This window comes from Typopeltis vanoorti, chromosome 1 (genome assembly GCF_054136105.1).
Source record: "Typopeltis vanoorti isolate ZY-2024b chromosome 1, IOZ_Tvanoo_1.0, whole genome shotgun sequence".
In the NCBI taxonomy this organism is placed as follows: Eukaryota; Metazoa; Arthropoda; class Arachnida; order Uropygi; family Thelyphonidae; genus Typopeltis; species Typopeltis vanoorti.
Genome location: NC_143549.1, coordinates 116,208,053 through 116,233,436, shown reverse-complemented (window position 1 = coordinate 116,233,436; position 25,384 = coordinate 116,208,053).

Sequence of the window (25,384 nt, the reverse complement as noted above, 5' to 3'; positions counted from 1 at the left end):
TCAACCATTATATTTCTTCTAAATCTTCTTCCAGTTCTTATTCTGGCAACAACCATTTATTTCATAGTAAAGACAAATTTTAGAACAGGTCTTCAATTAGCTTATAGTAGTTGCTTAATTAAGCTGGAATTCATGGAAAGTGAACTCCTTTTATCTTGAAGAACTGTGTATAAAAACTAAAAAAATAATTAAAACTTAGAATTCAGAAGTCTGTTAAGTATTTTCAGAGAATGTTTCAGACAAAATATGTCGTGTTACTCACAGTGCAGAACTAATAATGAACAACACACATTTAAAATGGATAAAAAAACTGTAAAGTTTATAAAAAACTATTAATTAATTTCAGGGACATAATATTAAAGTATCGATTACCTGCTTAACATAGCAACAGGATGACTTTCGCACAGTTGATGGCCCGTGCACACCGTAGCTTTGAATCAGTTAAATGCCATATAATGTCGGAATTATAGCCATTCTCTCTCTCTCTGCAAAGCAACTCATAATTACATCCTCCTCTGCAATAGAGAAAGGAATAATTATGTAATTACGTGTCACAGTACGTTCCAAAACATCCCGCAGGTGTTTGTTCAGTTGAAGTATCCGATAACACAATAGGTTATCGCTCTGAAACATTTTATTTCCAGCTGGGATATATATAAGGCAAAGTGCGAATGTTATATTACTAATTTCCGATATGTTATGTTAGTCATATTTTGGTCAATATATGGTAAGGTATCTAATTGTAACTAGAGAAACATACCTCCCATATCATGATGCCTGGATACGGCCTGGATGGTGGAAAGTACCCACGACGGAATCATCTATTGTACTGTATGTACATAAATAGCTATACATTCGACTGCAAATCGAATCTGCAAATAATCTGTACTTCCAGTGACCAACCGGAGTCGAAAAGCAACAGCCGCTTTCAACAATGATATTTGATGAAGAAAGCGAGTATTTTGTGACTGTGAATTCTAGGATCGCATACATGCATCTCCCGTATCAACCTGACTTCTCTTCCTCATTCCTTTGACAATTGTGTCAAATTTATTCTTCGATTAGCATGTATGAGGTATTGCACCTTTGCTTATCATAAGTATTCACTTTCAGTGCTTTTTGCAGTTTTTCTGGTGATGGAGATTTTACTTCTACCACTACAACTTAAAGGCTGTTTTGCACATTCATACACACAATTATAGTGTTTTACTTCACACTACTACATTTATTCATATGCTGCAGTAGACTCTTTGGAATATTCATTGGGACTCTGTAGCTCAGTCGGTATAGACGAAGCCATTTGAACGAAAATACTTGGGTTCGGTTCTCCTCCATGACGTGAGGAACGGTTGCTGGTCTCTTTCGAGTATTGGTGAGTTAGCCAGTCTAATACGGTGGTGAAGGGCTTTTTCACCAGGAAACTCGAAATTGTTTCATCCCTCAAAATAGACAAACCAGCCTCTTGAACACTCACGCGTACAGCCATAAATACTGAGGATATATAATTCCCTCAACGTAGGCTCCGAAACAAGCCGATTGGGTTCTCCCAATGTTGCATCAAGGAAATACAGCTGACCTGCATCAAGCGGGATGTAATGCTAGGAAGAAGACAAAGATTGCCTGAATGTTCCACTCGGGAAGTGTGATGATAATAAGTGTTATATCAGAGTATATCAACTGTTTAAATAATTCAATTTTTAAAGTAAAAGTCGAATTGAAAAAAAAAGAGGATGATTAGAGTGATAACAAGCCTATTAATGCATGCAATTATCTTTCTTTGCCATGCAGATATAGCAATTTTTTTGTTCACACTGAGCATCATTCCACTTTAACCACGCTACCGGCCCAGACGTATATATTCGTCCAGGTTACCATGGATGCGAAGTGCATATTAAAATTGGAATACCAACAACGAAACATATCCTGGATACGAAGCGTATGAGGATGCCGATTTGATCCATAATGGTAAGGTGGTTCTGTATACATCTCACCACAGTGTTTTTACTAACTGCTGGGAGCACCGTAATTCCAGTTGGTGTAATCAAAAGCACTGCCATCATAGCCAACAAATCCACCATAAAAATGATAACGATATTCAATGAGAAATAGAAAATCAAAATCTATTTTGGAAATATGAATAAATGAGGATTTCATGAATGTTTTATTTTCAATTTCCTTCCATTTTTACTTTATTATTACTGACACACAAACACACACACACAACTTAAAGCCTCTTAAGGCTTTAAGTTGTGTGTGTGCGCGTCACACACACACTTTTTTGCTCATTCTAATGAATATCAAAGGTATGTTTTGGCTTTGCGTTTCGAAATTTAGCTTGATGATGTTATTGTTTGAACTTGAACACATTCATTTTATCACGTCATCATTACTATAACTACATGCAGTAAAGTAGGTTTCTAGATAATTTATTATGCTGGTTCTGATGGTTAGATATCGGGAATTGATATTTAATATAAACATGATGTTCAAGAAATACATCAGCCGAATCTTAATTTTTTTTCACTCTCCCTTTCTTACACAGTGTGGAAACGGTGGGTGAAGTGATACAAGCTTTTGCAACATGTAAGTGTGTGGAGGAATGGATTCCTAAAACTAACTGAGATTTAAATGATCAGTTGTAATATATGATTACAACTTTTTGTCATTCACTCCTTTCCTAAAATCAAGTTCAAGCCTTCATAGACCTTTTTGCTATCATTTTCCTCTATTTCTTTGGAGACTGGTTGAGCAAGTCTTACTTTGCATTTTCAACCGAATAATTACTTGTTTATTCAACTCTTTTATATCCGACTTGGGATTCACTGTTTTTCTTATTCTTCCATATTCTTGTTTTGACCAATTTTTTCTACCACTTCCTCAGTAATCCAAGGCTTCCTTCCTTTCCTCTCTGCCTCACCCAGAAGACGTTTAGAACATTTCTTGATTTTCTCTCTTAACTCAGTCCAGATTACTTCTAGAGGTGTATAAGTATCATCAATGTTGCTGATTTTTACAATGTTGCTGATATCAATTAGCATAAATCAGTATTTACATTTATACTGATTTATGCTAATTGAAATTTCTTTATTTGTTTGTTTTAATCTGATTTGTACTTTAATTTCTCTCTTCAAATTAATTTCTGTAATATTTACTTTCACCTTCTCATATATAACTAATACGATGTGGTTTGGTATCGGATTTAATTCTAGTACTTGTTTATTGATTACTGTAGTTCACATCATTGTAATAAATTATGAAAATGTGATTGTATCATATATCCTATGAGGTCATGCACAAACAGTGTTCGTTTCCGCACAAAATATTTAGTCTAAATGTAAATTTACAGTTTTTCTTCTTGCTTACAATATACTTATAATATTTTACAATACTTCGTATAAATCAGTATGAACTACATCATATCTTGATGTGTTTCATTCTTGTTCCTTTTCTTACGGAGTTGGATTTAATATTGAAAATGTTCTAATGAAAGTGAATGGAAATATTAACATAAAAACGTTTTCTGTTATAAATCAACACAAACAACCAAGTAAATTACAATCTTGTTTATTTCAATGAGAATATTGCAAAACAGCAATGAATACAACAAGCATTTCTTTAAGGGTCGCTTAAAAATCATGAAAGAAAATTGTTCTACTGCTCCATATCACTCAGCATGCAAACTGTGGGTTTTGGTATTAAAAAGTATTTAAGCTTCTTGAAATGATGTTCATAGTAGGGAATGTTTTTTTTTCTTTTTTTGCATATCTGATTTTATTCGTGTACATGTGATCAGTAAGCTACGTTCCACATCCAGTGTTTCTTCTTTTCCCACTATTAACCGATTTCCCATAAGCATAGAGCCATTCAGGCGGAGTGCCCAATAAATGGAATACAATTCAGCAAGTTCTACGAAACCAAACCCTCTGGAGCGACCTGTCTTTTTATCTCTTATGATATCTACTCTGTTAATTGGTCCACACGAAAAGAAGTGAGCCCTCACATCGTTCTCGGTTGCTTGCAGAGGGATGTTCCTTACGCAAATTATGCGAGATGCAATTTGTAGGATCTCTGCGATGTTCGTCATTTTCGAAACTCCGCTTTGGCCGCCGTTGGAAATATGCCATTCTTTTATTTTGTCGTTGATCCTTTTGGACAACTCTATTTCAACTGGATCATGTGCTGGGTCGGAGTATTCGGCATTTACTTCTTCTTCTTCGAGCCCATTTTCTTGCTTATTCAGTTCACTGGATGCATCCAACTCTGTAGCACAATCATTTCTTTCTCGTCTAAATGGAGAATCAAATCGAGTGAATGCATTTGCACTTCCTGGCAAAGCACCATCAGCCTTGAGAAAGTGATCGGGATAAGGATATTCTGTGATCCACTGCCTTTGAGACCTGGCCAGTGCTTCTACTATTCCATTGTTATCACGTGTTTCTGCATCTCTCCCTTGAGGTGTTTCTGTACATAACTCGGGTTTGTATAAATCTCCACTCTTTTCTACTCGAAAGGTGTCGACGTTTCTGTAAGTTGAATGTATTTGCACGTTGTTCGCTTTTTGCGAATTCTTCCTTATAGTATGCGGCATTATAAATCTCTCATCATTTTCTAACGTTGTGCAAATGAGATCCAGAACTTCTTTTTTCTGTGTATCTTTCACACAGCTGCAAAGGTCAAGTAATAATCGAACTGATGAGTCTTCTATATTTGCTTCATCCTCTTTAAACATTGGAAAGTTAAAAGCCATCTTTCACTGGGCAAGGTTTCTTCTTTTGAAATCAAAACAATTTATTCGTAAAACCTATAAATAAACAAAAGCTAATTGAATAAAAGTGATCTGAAGTAAATTTGAAATATAATTTCATGATATTCCTCGATTATTATTAATTATTTGTCAAACATAAAGTGGATAATTATTTAACTGGTTAAATTTCTGTTAACAAATTCAAAAGAAACAAAGAGCTTAGGTAAATAAACTTTGCATGCAAACAAATATGAGCATTTGCGACTAAAAAATGAAAGAAGGGAAAAATAAACTTTCCTTTCTTTGAATATTGTATCAATATTATGCATAAGCACAAAATGTTGTGCGTATGCATATATATCAAATATTGTATAGAGGTTCTGTATAGAACTTCTATACAGAATAATAAACACAATATCCTCATAGCCTTAGTTGCTTCGGCAGATTCCAAACATCGTGATGATGAAGTAATTTTGATGAACACACATATTGAATAATACACACTACACCTCTAAAGAAGAATTAAAATAAGAATGATAGTTGATGAACTTCCATAACATGGTAGTTCTTCTACCATAACAACCATGATTATGAGGAATATAAGAACAAGGTATTGATTGATTTGTGGATTATTTCTATATCATCCGAATTTGCTGATTTAACTTACGGTTTATTATGTTTCGTTCTGAAATCAAATCGTAAACATGCTATCCCCCCCCCCTCCCCAAGAGCTCCTTAAATTTACTTTGCGCTGATATTGCTATTCTTATCTTAAAGCATTTCACTCTTAACAATCATGACAATTTAGATTTTGTTCTCTTCACACATTTTGTTTCTGTTTGAAAGGAGTTTCTTAATGGAATATCAAAGCCATAAAAAATAATCACAGTTTTCACAAATGTTTCAAACGGAGTTTTATCCGATGAGTGCAAGGAATCCTTCTAGGGAAATAGTACTCCATTAATCTTCATCGGAGAAAGATCTTAGACGATACTCTGCATATACGTGCTGTTATCTTGACAGCAAAAGTTTGAAGAATTCGTAGAATTGTATTAATAAAATTTGAACACTATCACGTGAACATTGAAAGCAATTCAAATTTCTCTTCTAAGATTATAGGTGTCCAAGATTAGCATACAATATTTACATTTCTTTAATAGCACACTCGAAAAAACGAATAAAATAACTGAGCGAAACCAAAATGTTAATAAAGAGTAGGTTATTATATCCTAAATTATGATATTAAATCTTACCTTAAGGAGCTGGATAATAAAATTCCACAAATCTTGGCTACTTCTTATTGCCAAATAAATTAAAAAAATTTTTTTTATAATGGCTGAATTTATAGAGTATATGCCCTTGTTCGAGATTTTAAAACCGCTATATACTAAAATAACCAATCAGAAACAATTCTATTAATGCAAGGAAGAGAATATCGCTTTATGCGAAATCATCTGCTGGTTACGAGAGTATACAAGTAACAGAACAACGTAATGATGTCGTCACACCGAGTAAATAGTTTCTTTATTTTCCAATTGATAGCGCAAAAATCGCTCAACTTGTTAACCTGAACAAATGCAATAAATAAAACCAATCTGCTGATCAAAATGAACAGATAGGGTTCTAAAAATCACATCTGCTCATTAAAATGAAAGTTGATTATACTATAGCCAAACTGTATGTAACATTATCGGGAAAACAAACCAAAGCAGTTTATAAAAGAGACTGACAGATGGCAAGGTCATTGGCAAATTTGTGAAAAATGCAGTGTATCGAAGATCTGACTTAATTTTAGTGAACATTTATTTCTATTTTTATATATGATTACATATGGTACATCACATTTCCAAGTTTATTGCTGAAATAAATTTAAATAGGAATAATTTTTCACTATGCGTTCTAAATCTCTCTTTAGCCTCATTAGTAATGTAAATATATTTAACATCATTCACATGAAGAATATTAGTTAATTATGGCATAATACTCGTAGGTTCAGAAGCGCGCCATTAACAGTTTTCTTTAATTGTTCTCTTTCACAACAGTATATGTTAATATATTGCACTTGTTAAGAGAATTTGTTTTGTTATCATTTGTATATGAATTAAAATATTGAATATTATTCCTATATTTTTGATTTTGTCTAATTTTTTGTTTGATTCCCATCTCCAAATAGCATTCCTCCCTGCCACGGGGATGAATCGTTTTGCTTATTTTTATGTGGGAGATGGATTTCGTCTTCCGTAATGACAATACCGTTGTTATAACGGACCATATTATATCAGAAACGTTGCCTTATTATGATTAATAAGGCAAATCAATCTGTTACCTGTGAAGAAGTAACTGTCAATTTGAAAAATGAGAGTTTGTAAATCAGAAATATTCTTGTTAATACTTATACAAAGTAATAATGTACGAAAGTAGTCATTTATTTTATCGAAGTGCTTTACTTTTTTACATTGTTTTCACTGGTAATGATTTTAAAAAATGAATAAAACAAAGCATAGGAATTTCAGCTCTTTAATTTGAACACTGTTGTATATAGGTTTTTGCCATTTTGACTAATTTCTCTCTTATTCTATATGAATTTATTCAGTTGATTTCCCAACATATAAGCTTTGCTGATTTCATTGTCTATTTCCATATTCATTAAAACTTGTGCGTAAATAGCTGAAATATTTTACTTTTGCATTATTGGTTCTGCATTCAGATTGAAGTTTATATTTTCAATGTTCCTACATATTTTCGTAGTCTGAAATTGCCAATTTTCACACCAAATATTTTAATAGGTTTTCAGATGAGTTAGTGAATTTTGCAGACGTTTACAAGATTTGTTTAAATAGTAAATCATCAGCAGAAAGTAAAGAGCTGAGAATTTTGATACCAGGTTTCAAAGGACTCCCATCATTTTATCCAAACGATGGATAATAATAGGGATAATGTTCACTCTTGTCTTACACGAGACGACATCAAATTGTATTCTTGTATCCCCTAAAATTCTAACTGCTGTATTATATCTGAAATATAAACTATGTCGACATACTGTTGTATTCAAACCCCGTAACTGTAGAGGTTCGAAAAGTTTTCATTGCGCACCTGGTCGTAAGCCTTTTCCAGATACCAATAAGTAAATTCTGATTCTTGTTATATTCCCATGATTTCTCAACGTATGTAATAAAGTTAAAATCTGATACTGACATTCTGTTTTAGGCCTGAATCCAGCTTATTGTTTCCCAAGTCTAACTTTCACTTAAGCATACCAGCATAAATATTACCAGAAAAAAATGGTATAATTTATTCAAGTTTACCCAAGAAAAAGTATTTCTCTGTAATTCTAAAAGTCAGTTTTGGTTCATCTTTCTCTCTGTAATTATAATACTTAGTTTCATTTCCCTTTTTATAAATAGGTTCTATGCGAGGTAGGCTCCAATAATTTGGAACTGAACTGATATCATCATGACCTGATGAATTGATTATACAGTGCAGTCACTGTAAAACGTTAACACCTCCATGTTTGCTGGTCGAATATAATCTACTCCAGATGCCTTTTCACATTTTATGTTTTGCGCCTTTTCTTCTTGAAGTACACGCTTTCCCCCGGTTTACGGACGACCGATTAACGGCGTTTGGTACGTAAGAACCAGCTCTGAAGACTCTCCACAAGGATAACTAATAATTAAGTCAGTGGTTCCCAAAATGTGCGCCACGAAATATTCCAATATTTTCACTGAAACAATCGCACTGCAAATGTTAGGTAGGCCTATGTTCTTTCAGCGCCATGGAAATATCTTGCTATACTATGGGCACCACGAACCGAAAAAGTTTGGGATCCACTGAATTAAATGAATAAGACGGAAACTAGTTTCTTCCGCTCATCTAAACAAACCCACATGTATCAATTTGTTTTTACGTTCTCTTTGAATTAAAAGAAAGAGCACAATAGTTTCTGTAACTTATTATTAGATTACATGGGTATTATTATTATTATTATTATTATTATTATTATTGTCACATTAGAGTATTATTATTATTACCGTATAGGCACTGTTCATTATGGATTCGAGTTACGTACAAATACGACTTAAGACGTTCTCAGGAACGTTCGTAACCCGAGGACTGCCTGTACTGAAATGCATTCTTGCCGCGTATTTTCTGCCATCGTCACTGCTTGTTTCAAATTAATTACTCCAGACATTTTATGTTTTTCTATCATCTATATCATTCTTTGATTCCTTTTTTGCTATCTTCTCGATATTTAGTTTCAATATTCTTTCATGATATTTGTATAGATTGTTCTTCACAATGCTCCACTTTCTTACATTTTCACTGTATTCTCTCGTAGAACATGCTGACCTACTTCGCAATACCTTTTGATATGCTTTATTCTGTTACTAGTCTGGCTGTTTAACTTCCTTAGACCACAATGGAGGACTGATAATTTCTATACTTGGAGACAACTTAAACAGCAGGTCTATTTGGCTGAATCAATTCTTTATTTTTCTTCCAATGAATCTCTAAAGCTTGATTCTTGTAGTGACACACTTTCATTTTGAATAATATTTGTGTATTTAAGTCTACAGTTCATCTTTGATAGATTCTCTATGATGCGTTTTAAAACTCTCTTACTCACTTTTCTTTCCAATATGATATTCAGTTTTGTCCTGCTCAGAACTAAATGGCGATCGCTTACTTTTCCAAATCCTCTGTATACTCTTGTCCCGTGAACTATCGTTAAATATCACACTCAGCACACTAAAGATTACTTCTGTAATGCCTCAAGAAATTCATCCATATGCTGCCTAAAGTATCACAGAACATTCTGTGATACTTTAGACACAAATAGTGTCATTGTCCAGTTAACTATTCCGATAGTTGCCCCTTATCACTTTATTTGATATTTCCAGCCATTGAAGAATATTTTCGTCGTGTTTAGTGCTGAATGCTATATCCACTGTTTTTTGCTTGAAAATCTTTAACATCTCATCCGTTTTTAATTCTACATTTCGGTGATATTAATTATGCTAATTTAGTACTTTTCTAATTCTTCTGCCAGTCTCAAATCTTTTCTGTCCATGCTGGTTAAATTTCATAGTCTTTTGTTATTCGGTTGTTGTTAATCTTTTTGTCTGACTGATATATATATATATATATATATATATATAATATACTGTAAATTAAGTCTAGTCTGACATTGTACTTCTAAGCAAAAAATTTATTATATTAATTTCTTCCGAAATATTTTCACTTATTGTTATTTTATATCTCGCTGGGTTTTGATCTATACGTCCATACTTTTCGGATTTCTTTGTTGAAATTATGATTATTATTATTTTCTGTAGAAGTGCGTTTTGATTTCGTATATACTCACTGGTCTTACAGATATAGAATTCTCTGTTATAGAGTTTAATCATATCTGTATTTCACAGGTATGTCTGTAATAATCTTATTTGTATTAGAATATTATTTGCTTCGTTTTTTTTTTCCTTCTTGTGATATTTTAAATACACTTCAATTAATTCAACATGTGTTTGTAGCTTGTGAATTACCGGATAGTTATTTTTTCTGGCAAAACCAATGAATGGAATGTATGTGTGTTGGTTGTATCCATTTATTATTAATTTTTTCTATTATTCATTTGAAAAAAATCTTAATTTACACATGAACGTCGGTAGCAAAAATGATTTTGTTATTCTAGAATAAAACATTCTCATTATTTTCTAAGCTTCTTAAATAATATTATACTTTTATATAATAATAAACAAGCTTCTTAAATAATACTTGAAATTCCTGATACACTGTGTATCAGAAATCTCTGCCCGATTTAAAATGTTTACATAATCTATTATTTTTAGTTTCGTCTTTATTGACTTTTATTTATATATGAATTACTGTTACTAGTTTTCAATTTTTTTCCAGATTAAGCGGAGATTTTCTTTAAATCGGATTCTGCATATTTCTATAATTCCAAATAGAAGTTACCTCTTTTGGTGATTTTGTTTGTTTCTTTTAGGTTTATTTTTAATATTCATGTTGTCATTATTTTAGCATTTCGGTTATATGTATCCAAAATGTTTACTCTGTAATTATTATCTCTTCATAATTCTAAATAAAAATTTAGAAATTGCGTTTCTTCAAAGTTAACAATTGGAAAAATATACAGTAAGCGATGGAATTTCAAAATGCGGTTAACAAACAAAACAAAACAAAAATCAAACAGATTAGTACAGAATAATTCCATGTATGATCCATCGTATTTATATGTAAGCAGTTTATTGTCATGAATAAGTTTTAGATGGTTACTGACGCAGTGAATGTCTAAAATATGATCCGTTGTGTGTCCTGTTTCGTCAAATGTCGTTTCCATCCAACGGATTGATTATTATATATCCCTTCCTGAAATCCATAATGTGCAGAAGGAAGATGAATTGGTGACCCTCTGATATCTTCCGTCTCGCAGCTAGTAACCTATATCACATATTAAATGTGTGCTCACGGGACCGTTTTGCTTGTATTAAGGGACAAAAAACCAGAGTTTCATAGCGAAGCTTCGATTTAAGTAAGAAACCGGCTAACTCACTATTTGATTGTCATCTGATAAACTTTCCACTCGTTAATGACAGCAATCAAACCCGGATTGTTGCAACCAAATCGGTAGTCTACCAGGGAGCTACGGAGGGTCTGATCCATCGCATGAGCCTACTTGTAAATATTGTATCATGCAGAAAGAAACTCTGGGATCTACTTTGTGTGTTTTATAACTTAAATGGACTCTTTAGAAATCCATAAGGTAAGGTACAAATGCATGAATTTGTCATCGAGTCTGATCTTACAAACTTCTAAAGGGTTACCGACAACTGAAAATTCTTCAGGTTTTCTAGAAAAAAGTGTTAGACATCAACATAAATTTCAAGTAGTTTAGATGTTGTGTTATTATTCAAAAGCGTATTGGTTGAAGTCTAAATGCCTCACTGTCCAGTATATTCCTTCAGTAAACGCACATCCTACATCTTCATGAAAATGTCATGATGTTGTTCGTCTATAATTTCAGGCAAATTTTATATTCAGTAATATAAGGCCTAGTTATGGATCGTCTTTATTACCTCCCGTTGCTATCTTTTAAAAGAAACAAGAAACGAGGCGAAATCTTTATTTCAAGCTATTTTGAAACCCATTTATGCGTTTATTGTATATGGGCGATATTTTCGTTATCTGGTAGCATACCCTAAAAGGAATTAACATATTCCTTTTTTTCCTAAATAGTCCTATACAATAATAACCTTTATCATAGAAATAGAAACGGACAAACTTTCTTCATAGATTTAGTTCTAATTATCCATAGAACACAAACCATCTTCTTCGAGCCTTACCTGAAAGATAACCTGCTATTACAGGTTATTTAATCAAGTGTATTCTCTTAAAGTAATTTAAATAGAAACCATTGGTTTTTATTTATATTACTTTGAGACATTCATCATGTTAGTTGGAAGTTTCATATACTATCTTATATTTGATGAGCGTTATATACTTATCAAAATATATGAGTGAATTCCCGAATAATTCAGTTATTATTCAAAATCTTCGAAATTTCTTTATATAATTTCTTATTACCTAACATTTATGGTGGCATGTTTCTTAATTATTATTACAAGAATAGAATTTCTTACTTAATATGATTAATTACGTATTGTTCTCGATTAAATGTGTGAATTAATTCAAGATTTGTGAATGTACTCAATTTTAACATTAAAAGAAAAAAAAAGTTTTTAGTCTGTTTGTTGACAACTGTTAAATGTACATTTTAATTAATAGTTGATTAAAATTAAAATGAATGCGAAAGTACTGATAATTGCTAAATGAACTTAAGAAAGTTGTATATTTCTTGTGTAAATAGAGTATTGTAAAATACTACTTGCAAAAGTACAGGAATAAATAACTACAACTGTTAAAATGAAATGAACAAGTTTAATAGTAATATTGAAAGTGCTGCAAAATGGATTACATACATTATAGACAACACTAACTTTTGTAATCGGCATATCCATACCCTTTAAGCTTCTTATGTTCAACTGTTATTCTCTTTCCCATAATAATTGATCCATTTAATTTGCGAGCCCAAACAACACTTGCTAATTTAGCCATTTCAACAAAGCCGTACCTCCTTATTACGCCATTCTGATTATACTTTATGATATTCACATGTTTTATTTCTCCACACTGACTGAAATATGCTTTCAGATGTTCTTCGGTGGCTACCCCTGGAAGGTTCTTGACAATTACACTACGGAAACACCTTTCAATCTTCTCTTCAGTCAGCTCCTTTGGAAACCTTCCGAAACGGGAATTGAAAGCACCTTTACTGTTTTCAGTTCTTGTTCCAAATCCACCATTATTTCCCATATGTGGATTTGATGTTGGAATAATACTGTTGAATTCACGATGAGTTTTGTTTTCTGGATCTGATTCTATGTTTGATTGTTCACAGCTGCCAAGTTTAGCTGACGGCTTTGATTCAAGACTCACAATTTGTTTACTCGCTTCTTCTTTGTTTTCACTTCGACGTCTTCGTACTGGAGAGAAGAATAATCCGCAAGAGCTTTTTGGAATCGCACCGTAGCCTTCACTAAAATGACCGGGATAAGGATATTCTCCCATAAATAAACCCGAATTGCAATCCGAGTTCTGTATTAATTTACTAGGATCTGACTGACTAATTTCATCCAGAAATCTTCCCTTTCGCAGATAAGAAAGCATATCGAATTCAGGATTGCGAAGGTCCCGTTCTAGACAACTGGTAGACTTCTCCGAAACTAATCCCCTGTCAGCTGTACTTCTTATTGCTGAGGCCAGTACAGTAGAATTGTCTGGAAACATATTTTTGGAATTGAAATCAAATTGTTGAGAATGATTTACTTGTAACACACCATTTTGCGATTCTTCACAATCGATGACACCAAACTGCGGATTTTGTCCGTACGTTTCATTTCCAATCGATCTTGTTGAAGGCAACTTCTGTAAATGACCATTCTTGGAAACCCTAACTTCTGTTGCTAGATTCCTTGCTGCACCGAAATTGCTTTTAGTACTTTCATACAATGAGGTTTCGCTGTTGTACATATCTGCTGTTGTACTGAATTTTGTTATATGAAAACTGGAGAATACCAAAGTTTATTTCGGGCTTTCTCACCTTCTGCACCACTCGTGACTTCGCGTTTTCCAATTGAGTGGTAATTGCTGAAAGAATAAAAAAAGATTCAAAATATTAATTTATTCTGAAAACAGAAATTAGAAGCAAACGTATAAAAATATTATTTAGTGTTAAGTATTAAGGGATGGAAATTCTAGAAATACTTTTTAAAAAACTTAGATTTCACAGCATAACACGAACAAAAACACAAAAAAATTTACCTTATTGATTTCAAAAATCCTGCACCAGCTTATGATAAGAATGTAATAGCGATTTTCTATCTAACCTCTACTTTGCGAAAAAACGTACATGCTTTGACCATTCCTTTTATACTTGTAGAGCTTGTGACTGAGAATTGCAGATTGAGATTATTGTGTACTACTTCACTGGTATCCAGAGTTTACTGTGACATCACACATTATTCCTTCTATTGATTATGATATAATTCTTATATATATTTTAGAATAATATCATTCTAATATAAACATTTGGAGTTGAGATTATTGTGCACTAGTGAACTGGTATCCAGAGTTTATTCTGACGTCACGCATTATGCCCTTAAGATAAATGTTCATATATATATATTTTGTTTTGTTTGATATCAAATTATGCAAGTTTAAAATTTCCTTTCATTAACTGACAAAATTAAAATAAGAACAATAAGGACTTTTAGATGATGTGTTTAGAATTTTAGTCGATCATATTTATTTTCAGAAATATAATAGTAAAAATAATAAGCCGAAAAATAATCTGGGGTGTAGGAGTATTTATACTAGGATCGAGATTGTATGAATGTCAAGCTACTTCTAAATCACGATAGACAATATTAAATAATAATTATAATATATTCATATTTCATAACACTCTATATGACAGCAGATAAACCTATATGTTTATTTAAAGGATGCGATTGCTGCTGTAGCGGTAATAATATGTTGTATAATTGTTGAACGAATTAATCCTTATTCATACGTTTAACATGAACTATAACGTTCTACAAATTAAGCATGAAAAAAGACAATTTTGTTCCCTTTCTCTCTCTCTTTGTATATATATATATATATGAAATGATTATATTTTCTCCAATCAGTTGCTTTAGCGAGCGAAAAACGTTATATGTTTTGATATTTTAATTCTAAACGTTTACGGAGTAAATGGAAAATTTAAAACTAATGTATTATGTGCAATCATAACTTATGACATTCGTTGTTCCCTTTTGATATTTTTTTCTTTTAGAAAGTGATCCACTCTGTTTAGGATAAAAACCAAGTCCCTCTTTCAGTAGAAAAAAACATTGCTAATTGTTCCATTTGTTGTTAAATTAATACCGTATTTACTCGAATACAACTCGCACGTTTTTCCCCAAAATGAAAGCTAAAAAATTGTCATGCCTGATATATGCGCGGATTTTCGGAAATTAAAGTTTTCAGGATAATCTGAAAATGGGTATGTATGACTTGCGAAGAATCATCTATTTGCAATCGCTACTTCCGGCTTTGAGGGCGGTTTTCTTATGTGTAGTCATTTACCGAATAGCGTCACCTTCTTTCTCATTATTTCAAGCAAAAACGACCAGTAAGTTAAAAGGGATGAGATGCGTAATGAACAATCCTTCACGAATGACTGACGAGAAGTGAAAGCAGTGCGCGAAACAAACAGAAATGGTAGCCAGTAGAGATATTGTACGTCTTCATAGCTGCTATTCACGGTATTAATAAAAGATCACGCGACTTAACGACAAAGGCAAGTTGAGAATTGTTGATTTGAAATGCTAATTCTCTTCAGCCGAATTCCATAATATCTGAAACTTCCATAACAACATTCGCCATATATTTCTCAGTATTAACACGTTCACAACGGGTTGGTGTTTTGTTCGTTTATCGTTTGGTCAGAACTTCTCATTACAGATTGTGTACCTCTTTTGCTTCGCGCCAACTGGCTCAACTCACACAAAGTTTCAACCCTTCCGTTGAACATCATTACTGTTTGTTTGCATGTCGCTTCAAAATCGAGCTGGTGGGCGGACTCACACAAATATTATATGGCATGTTTCAATTAATGGAAAAGTTTTATATGAAGTTTGCCATTGTGATCTGTCTTAATGACATCGAAAACTTCAAATACAATCAAACAAACACTTATTTTATGCAACTGAAAATTTGAACAATAGTTTCTAGTTAGATACTGAGTTTGTCTTTGTGACATAGAGTCTATACAGCACAGTTTCTGTGGGAGGGGAGTGTGATTCATTAGTTAGTGCCGTTTTAACCCAGTTGTGTCTAATTGCACTGTTTGTTGAGAAATATATTACACACAGTGAAAATGTCTCTATACCTTATTTAGTGATACAATAAAACCACTTGTTTTTCTTGCTTCTTCAGTATAGTGGCGGTTTGTGATGTCGTGTTAATTACCGCAGGGACCTAGTTACTATTACCCCGACATAAACGTACTTAAGCGTTTGTTTTTCGTGTGTGAGGTATATGTTAAACATTCTAATTTACTTTTTTTGTAGAGTAAGATCAGGGGATGTGAGATATATTCGAGTAAATGCGGTATCAGTTTTCGTTTTTTTTTTCATAAAAGGAAAAATCCAACTGAAATCAGACTTGATATTTGAAATGAGAAGTACATATGTATTTATTACGAATACGTAAATAAAAGAAGCAATTTAATTAAAAAATATGATAGCTCTTATACAATTTATAACAGCAATATGAAGGTGGATTAATCATGAACATGAACTTATTACTTTTTCCATAGCAGCAGTTTCACATATAAAGCCATTGAGTAAGAGATATCATCTGGTACTCTAAAAAATCGAAGACGTGTGTGTATGTGATGATCGTGATTTTTATTTTTTAAACTCATTGATTAATTATTGTTTTCAATATTTTGACAGAATTATTATACAGACCTGTTTGTTTTGTATTGCATTTTCAATACAAGTCCTATATCTAATATCATTTGATTTTAGCTTTTCAATTCAAATAGCGTGTGTTCAGTCTGAAGCAAGAGAAAAACAATTTGGGGAAATTTCCATTTTATTATTCTTAGATTTAGGTGAAGTCAGGAAAGATAAAAAGTGGAATGATGTCAACATCATGGCTTGAAAACAATTGCACTGATAGTTATATTTTATATAATTCTTGAAGACTCAGGCTCTTCACTAGGTAGAGTTGAGGCCTTTACTCTTTAGCTAAACAAACCCTTCCAATCAATGAATATTATCTTTCCTTAATTTCTACAAATACTTCCATGGACGCTGTTCATCGAATGATTTTTATTCATAATAAATATGTAAAAAGACGTGAAGCAGCTATCAAATAATCTTTACAGTTCAACTCCAAAATAAGTAAAGGAATTTGTGCTTTTCCTTTTATTAATTTTTTGTGTTGCTGTTGGATAATTCTCCATAATACAATGCACCCCACCTACGCTTTTTGTCATTTTTTGCACGTAACCAAAATTTGTAGAACATCAACTTTTAAGATACTAAACTCTGTTCTGTTAATTATCTGTAATAGAGTTCTGACTTATTAAGGCTTTACCAAACACAGATCTTCTGAATATTGTTGTTATATTTGACGAACACCTAAGTACGTTAAGTGTACTTGTCAATTTGTTGATTTCAGTGCAGTGGAGAACAACTAGTTGAATAATGATCCAACTCTCACCTTTACACAGATATTAACTTTCTGTCGACAGTGTTTGCTGTTTACTGGTAAAGAAATCAATAATCCCCATACAGATAAATTAAACAAAACAGAAAAATTTCGCAGGAGAAATTTCATTCCTTCCACTACAATCTCCTTGAACAGTTTTTGCTTCTTATGTATTTCCTAAAGTATGTTGGAGGCCTGTAGTGGCTTACAAAACTTCAATGTTTAGTTTCTAAATATACGATTCCTCCGCCATCTTTCCATTTTTAATTTTAAAATTTAGTGCTCTAGTAATAGCACCTTCTTTCCTGTATTTTGTCCCTCTACCCCTGTTCATATTTTAACCTGATTGCCATTGAACTTGTCCAATGTTCCCAGATATGTAAAGCAGATTCATAAAAAATCCTCAGCCCACCCACAGTAGCCAATATGCTAAAGGTTAATAAATAATCTTTCGTAGGGCTTGGATGAGAGCAACATGAAAAAAATTCCTTAAGGAATGTAAGTTACAGTTCAACATAATCAATGATAAATATTTCCCCTTAGTTTTCTGCCTGCTAACATTACCGATGAATGATAGATCGAATAACCACAAGATATGGTATTATCGTGAAAATATTACCTTGTAACGGAAAATTATCAAGAATAAATTCGAAATTAGGTGGAAGAACAAGATCTGCGCGATCACTCTTTCTCTGTTATTTATTATTTATTATTATTATTTCAATGTCCCTGGTATGTAGAACACAAATTATATACAAAATACACGCTTCTTACGGTACCGTTCCATCTTTAATTTTGAAATTTAGTGCTGTACTCGTAGCATCTTCTTTCCTGAATTTTCCCTCCTACTTATGTTCATATTTTAAAATAACTGCCATTGAACTTGTTTAAAAGGAGTCGAAGAAGTGATCCTCGTAATTTCAGTCTTTTAGTTTCTCGACTGAATTAGTATTATTACTTTTTTTATAAGTGTATCAGTTGTATTTATAGTTCCTATTCTCTACTGAATTTTAAATTCATATATGTTAGGTTTCTCTATGAAACGTTTAAGGATACGAAATCTGTTTTGTGATGCAATATCTCTACAATGTTTTATGTCTGGAATAACATTGTTAATGGTCGTAAGCAAATTAGTATCTTTTAGAAAGTGACGTTAAGGATTAAATACTGAAAAAAAAAACATCCTATCTAAAATATATGTAACGTTTGTGTAATTCGTTTGTCATCTCATTTGCATTTTGGTAATTAAATCTGGTGAAACATAAGTTTGTAATTTCAAAACGATACTCAAAATCCTTTGAGTGATCATCTCCGTAAATATTCTGCTTTGAAGATATGCAATAACTTTCAAGATTGTAAATTCTGCTCAAATACTTTTTCTCAACGTATCGAAATATTCCTATCTTAATTATTTGCTTTAGAGATCAAGCATGGTAACCTTTGTAATGAGCTGGCCGGAGGCGTTTCATATCTTTCATGAATGTGTTAATTTTTACTGCATTCGAGGGAGAGGCATTCATGTTATTTATGTAAAAGGTAAACCCGATGTTTAGAGTGGGTCTTCGATTATTTATTCTACGCACACATATATTTATACTGTGTTCAAAATAGCACTGATGTTAGACTGGAAGGACTATCACAGCCAAGTACTTGAGCTTATTAGAAAGTTTCTTGTGTAAAGCTATTCTATTTATGAGTGTGGTCTGAACAGTTCTTGCCCTCGACCATAGATGGCAACACTATCGGAAAGGGTTTTTGCCAAAGTGTGTACATCTGTCAAAATCATCCATGTGAAATTGCAAGTCATTGGCTCAAGTAGCTTGTGTTATACACATGTCTGAAACAAACCCTTGTTGTATCCCTAGAAATTGATAAAATTGAGTATCGTGCATTTATACAATTCTTTGTAAAAGAAGGTTTAACACCAAAATAAATTCATTCGAAGTTCATGATCACTCTTCTTCTTCGTTTTCGACAAGTAAGAAATGGGCTGCCGGGTTAACCATGGTTGTGCCAGCATAGAACATGATCCACGTGAAGAACGTTCAAAGAGTGTAATAACACTAGAAATCATTGATCAAGTACACGACATATTATTAGACGACTGCCGAGTCAAACTGCATGATATTGCTGAGATTATAGGCATTTCAAACGAACATGGAACATGTAGGATATTTTGCTTGAAGAATTGCATATGAAAAAGCATTGCGCAAGAGGCTTGCCACGCTTCCTCCAAGCAAATCAAAAACGCACTCGCATGAAAATCTATGAACAGTGCTTGGGACGTTTTAACCAGAATAAAAGTGACCTTGCTTTAGTTGCTATGGATAAGATGTGGGTACACCACTGCACACCAGAATCCCAACAGTGGGCAGAAGCCGGTCGTTCAACGCCAAAGTTGGTTTCATCAGAACGAAAGATCATGGCATCGGTGTTTCGGGAAGCTAAAGGCATTTTTTTCATTACTTATCTTCAAAAGGGCAAAATAATAACTGGGGAATATTATTCCGATCTTTCAACCAGACTAGACAAAAAAATTCGTGAGAGAAGACCCTGCTTGCATAAGAAAAAAATCATGTTTCATCCGGACAATGCACCTGCCTATAGAGCCGTTTTGGCAATGGAAAAATTAAGGGATCTGCACTTTGATTTGTTGGAACATCCACCCTATTCTCCCCAGATTTTGCTCGACATGACTTCTTCCCAAAACTAAAATTCTTCCTCGCTGGTCAGCATCTTTTTTCGAATCAAGAGGTGTTTTCAGCTGTAGAGGGATAATTTGCAGATCTTACTAAGAACCACTAGAGGGTTGGGATAATCGCGCTGGAATAAATGAATTAGTCTTAAGCGGGATTATGTTAAAAAATAAAAATAATTTTGAATTATAAATTCGTTTTTTCATTGTTAGGCCGCCCTCGTACATCTCCAAACTGCATGTGATCTTTCTGAAAAACTCTTCATGTCGGAATAACACGAGCTAAATAAATTTTCGTATACAGAGCGAAATAAAGCTTCTTCCTAGATCCCTTCACGGGATCTAGATAGACGGGAATTATCAATACCAAGTGAGTTTTTAAAATATTTTTTAAAAAGTTAAAATATTTAAACACACTCACACATTTATTTCCTTCACAATCCAAATATATATTAAAATAGAGTTTCTAAATATGCATATCAATTCTTTTAGCATTGCTTTAAACCCTGTAATTTATGTCTGTTACTATTTTGTAGATATTTAATCGCTTAATTTATATATTGTAGCTTTGTTTTGTAGGAAAAAGGTTACGTTTTGAAATTAGTAATTAGCAAGAGATACATAACAGACAGTCGGCTTCTTATTTTTTATTAAAAAAACAAGAAGACGAACAAATATTTTAATTAAATGTAATAATTGTGTCTGAAATTCTAAAAAATAAACTTTCTGTATATATTGAAATAAATTAACAGATATCTATGCAAAACAAAGTTTATTAATAAAAAGTAAATTTAATTCACATGCAGACATTTTGAAGTCAACATACTAGATAACGTTCAGATCACTGCCTGATTTATCACAACACGTGATAACAGTTTCCATATCGAGAACAGTCACATTACATCAAAAAGATTTCAATCACAATAACCTTTTCCGCTCGACCCATATTTTTTCACCCATCAAGGTTGATCCACTTAACATTAAGGCACAAGGAACACTGGATAGATCATTCATTTCAACGAAACCAAATCGCCTTGACCGGTAGGTTCGATGATCCCGTGCGATATCTATGCGATTAATTGTTCCACACCGAGAGAAATGTGCTTCTAGATCGTCCTTAGTGGCAGCGATGGGAATGTTCTTGACGACGACTGTGCGAGACATGATTTCATTCTTCTTTTCAATTGTGGCTTTTCTTGGAAACTTAAGAAAACCGGACTTTGACTTTTTTTTCATGCTGGCATCATTTCTTTTAACTTCATCGTTAATTCTTCCAATTTCAGGTGATGATGAGCTAACATCTACGAACTCCTCACTTTGAGTTTTTTCCTCTGGACTTTCTGGCACAAATGAAAAGATGGCATCGAGTTCAAATGGTTGTTGTAAGTCGGTGTTGAAAATGTCTGAACTAAGAGCGTCTTGGTTTTTGTTTCGCCTTTTTAGTACAGGAGAAAAGAATGATTTGCAGCATTCTTCCGGAATGGCACCGTATCCTTTACTAACATGACCTGGATATGGGTATTCTTTTGTGAACAACAAACCCCAGTTGATTTCGTCTTGTGATGCAAAATGATTTTGAGGTTTACATATCCCAACTCGAAGGAAGTCGATAAGATTAAAATCAGGATTCTGGAGATTCCTTTGCAAAACACTTGTTTCGTCCGTCGAAGGAGGGGATTTGTTTCTGGCATCCGCATAGAAATTACTTGGATGGGAAATGCATTCTTTGCCAAGTAAGTCTGCATGGTATTTCACATCTTTAGACTCTGCCTTGTCGATAACTCCGCACTTTGCATTTATGAGATTACATTTTCCAACTTCGTGAAAATTATTATTCAAAGTTTCAGGAGCTGACCCTGAAGAAAATTTTAACTCGTTATTACCGTCAGATGATTCTTGGTTTTCTGATCTAACGGTGCCAATTGCATCGGTTATTTTTCGAGCTACGTTAGTTTTCGGTCTGGCGCCATAGTATCTGACTAAACTTTGACGGACTTCATTACTTTCCAAGGAGACATTGAAATTCTTTTCGCAGGTTTGTGGATTGTCTCCACCGGATTGGTTATTCATTTTTAACTTTTCTTATTTTGCAACTTCAATAATTATTCCTAAAATTAAAAAAAAGGAATGGTTAAAATTATTAAAACGTTTGAAATGTACATTTATTGTCACAAAAAAACTGAAATATGTGAATACGAATTATTTACTTATTTTATCCCTAAATAATTTTAATGTAACCTTTGCATTTTATTGTTGAATACATAACAATAAAAGAGATCTTTCAGTTTAAATTTAACTCGTGTCGTATTTAATATTCAGAATTATTTTATAAATGAAATATAAAATTAAAAACTTACCTTTTTATTTGAATTTAGAGAAAGCTTATTTAAAATCTTCTGTTTAAAATGCAAGAAACTCGACTCTTTCAAGTTCAGATTCTGATAATTCTAAATAGATTTTACGACCCAATCAGTCTGATTTAACGTTGGTTGAAAAAATTGAATATAACCAGTGCTCCATGATATTCTCACTTTTATACCAAAAATCCTCGGATATCGGAGAACGAGATTATTCAACTCTGAGGGTCTGGAATGCAGGCTAATTCACGAGCATTGCTTAATACAAAGTGATTAAGTGACGTCATAATTTGTATGTATTTGTATAAATCGCCCGAAGCGATTTATACAAATACGTATCTTATCTTTGTTTCGATTCTTACTAGTTTCTTTGTTGATCTTTAATCACCATAACGGCCATTATGGATCAAATACGCATCCGCATGCGCTTCATATCCATCATATATTTCAATGAATATCAATCGTATTACAATTTTAATATATACATCGCATCCATGGAAATTTGGACGTATATATAATTCCTGGCCGGTAGCGTGGTTTTAATATTTAATATAATTAAATTAATGGAATTATTAGTATAATATAACACGGAAATAAAATTACTTAAAAGAAGTAATGAAAGTAATTTTTTTATGATTTAGAAAGAGCTGTAAGGTTTATCAGTCTGTTTAAAGTGGAATTTCTCTATTTTAATTTAAATAAGCATGCTTATTCTTCCCTTCCATGTTGTTGAGAGAGTCTTTGTACAGATTTTTAGCAGAAAGTGTCGTTCGAAACACACTAACCTACGAGAAGAATACATATAATTAACAGACATAAAATACTCATAGGTTTAATTCTGCATCACAACTAACAGGTTGTGACGCAGATCGGAGTCTTATTTTGTAAATATCGAAATTCTTGCATGAAGTGGAAATATATTTTTATATAGCTTCTCAATTATTCATAAGCCGAAGTGTTCATCGTGCAATATTGACAGAATTCCTACGAGATATAAGTTACATCTACATTCACCAAGGAATTTATTAACAATATATAATTTAATATTTGAATCTAGATTTGATGTACAGATTTATAACTGCAATTATTTTGTTATGCAAACGCTTATGTAAAATTAATTTCTTATAAAGCGTAATACTAATTTATTTGTTAATTTGAAACCATTATGTGAATTGCTAGTGCCCCAGCAAGATTAGACTGTTGAGAAGATTGAATCCACTTGAGAAATAAAGATGTCATTTTTAATTTCAAAGACTTATGCTCTGATCTCGTGTTTATTAGGCAGGAAATTTCATTTAATTGACATGCATTACTAACTAGACTCTATTACAGGCAATGTTTGTTGCATACTATTATTGCTTGAAGGAAGCACGTAATACATTATAAGAATTACGTCGTTTTTTCTTCTTCAAATGGAAGTTAAAATATGTCTTTTTTGCACGTTGATTCAAGTAATTGGATTGTTTTCTTTAAGCACTTTTATATTAGCATAATTTGGGATGCATATTTTTAGAAACGTTATTTGAATTTGATTCATAAATAAGATAGCCTCCTCATCATAAACGGATGCATTTTTTTCTCGCTATGTATCAGACACAATGTTCGCTTGCCGTATATGATATCAAGCAAATTTAAGAAATAGAGTACCATTGAGGATACGCACTAGACTTTATGAAAGTCTGGTGTCCACAAACAGTACAATAACTCAAACCTATGCATACGGCGATGATTTTATGCAGCTACCCCGATTTAAGAGAATTAATTTCGTAATTAAGCCATCCCAAGTGGGCCACAGTAGATGATTATATAAATAAATATAATTTTATATTTCAGGACCCTGATTTACATTCTTACCCTCAAACATAACTGAAGCTGTACTTCATCTACAAAACTTTAATTGTAATAACTGCCTTACAATCCCAAATGTTTGTGAAATTTAAATGAATTATATATATTGCTCTTCAATTGTACTGATTTGTGTTAAATAAACTGCATGATTATAAATAGTTAACTTAATTAATTATCATTTTCAGCAAAATAGTTTTTAATTTAAATTCAAATGAAACAATACAGCACATGTGCTATACGTTTTTATTCTTTTCATTCCTTACTGTTGTTCGTTGCTGTCACTGATGGCGTCATACGATACTTAAGACAAAATGTAAATTTAATAAAATTTTCTATTCAGACACACGTGCGATTCTTTAATTATGATAACATCACACGCCGCCCTGTTCAAGAATGCTAATTTTTTGCTTTTAAAAGGAGAATTAGTGGAAAAAAGGGCAACTTTCATTTATCTATCTATCTATATATATATATAAACTGTGAGCACATGCAGTGTGGCTGAAAGAATGCGTTTTTATGGTGATCTTATAGAAATATACTGTGTTGGCAAAAGTACGTGGACACGTTGAGTGCCATACAAATTTCGGATCGTATCACACGAAAATATTCAGGGAGTGTTTGCGCAAGTCTGATCATAAAAGGTGGGATGTGCTGCATGCTTTGATACAGCTGAACAGAGCTGTTAGTTCAGCTTAACGAAGTGTCGTACAGCTGAACTAACAGCTTCAACGTGGGATGGTAGTTAGGTGTCATATCAGGTACTTTCTGTCCGTGGCATTGTTACTCGTCTCAGAATACCGAAATCCAAAATGTCGACTGGAATTCAACATACAAAATTTTATGAAGGTTGTCTCCGGTTTTAGACGTATCAAATTAAGAGTTTGTGGTTTGCAT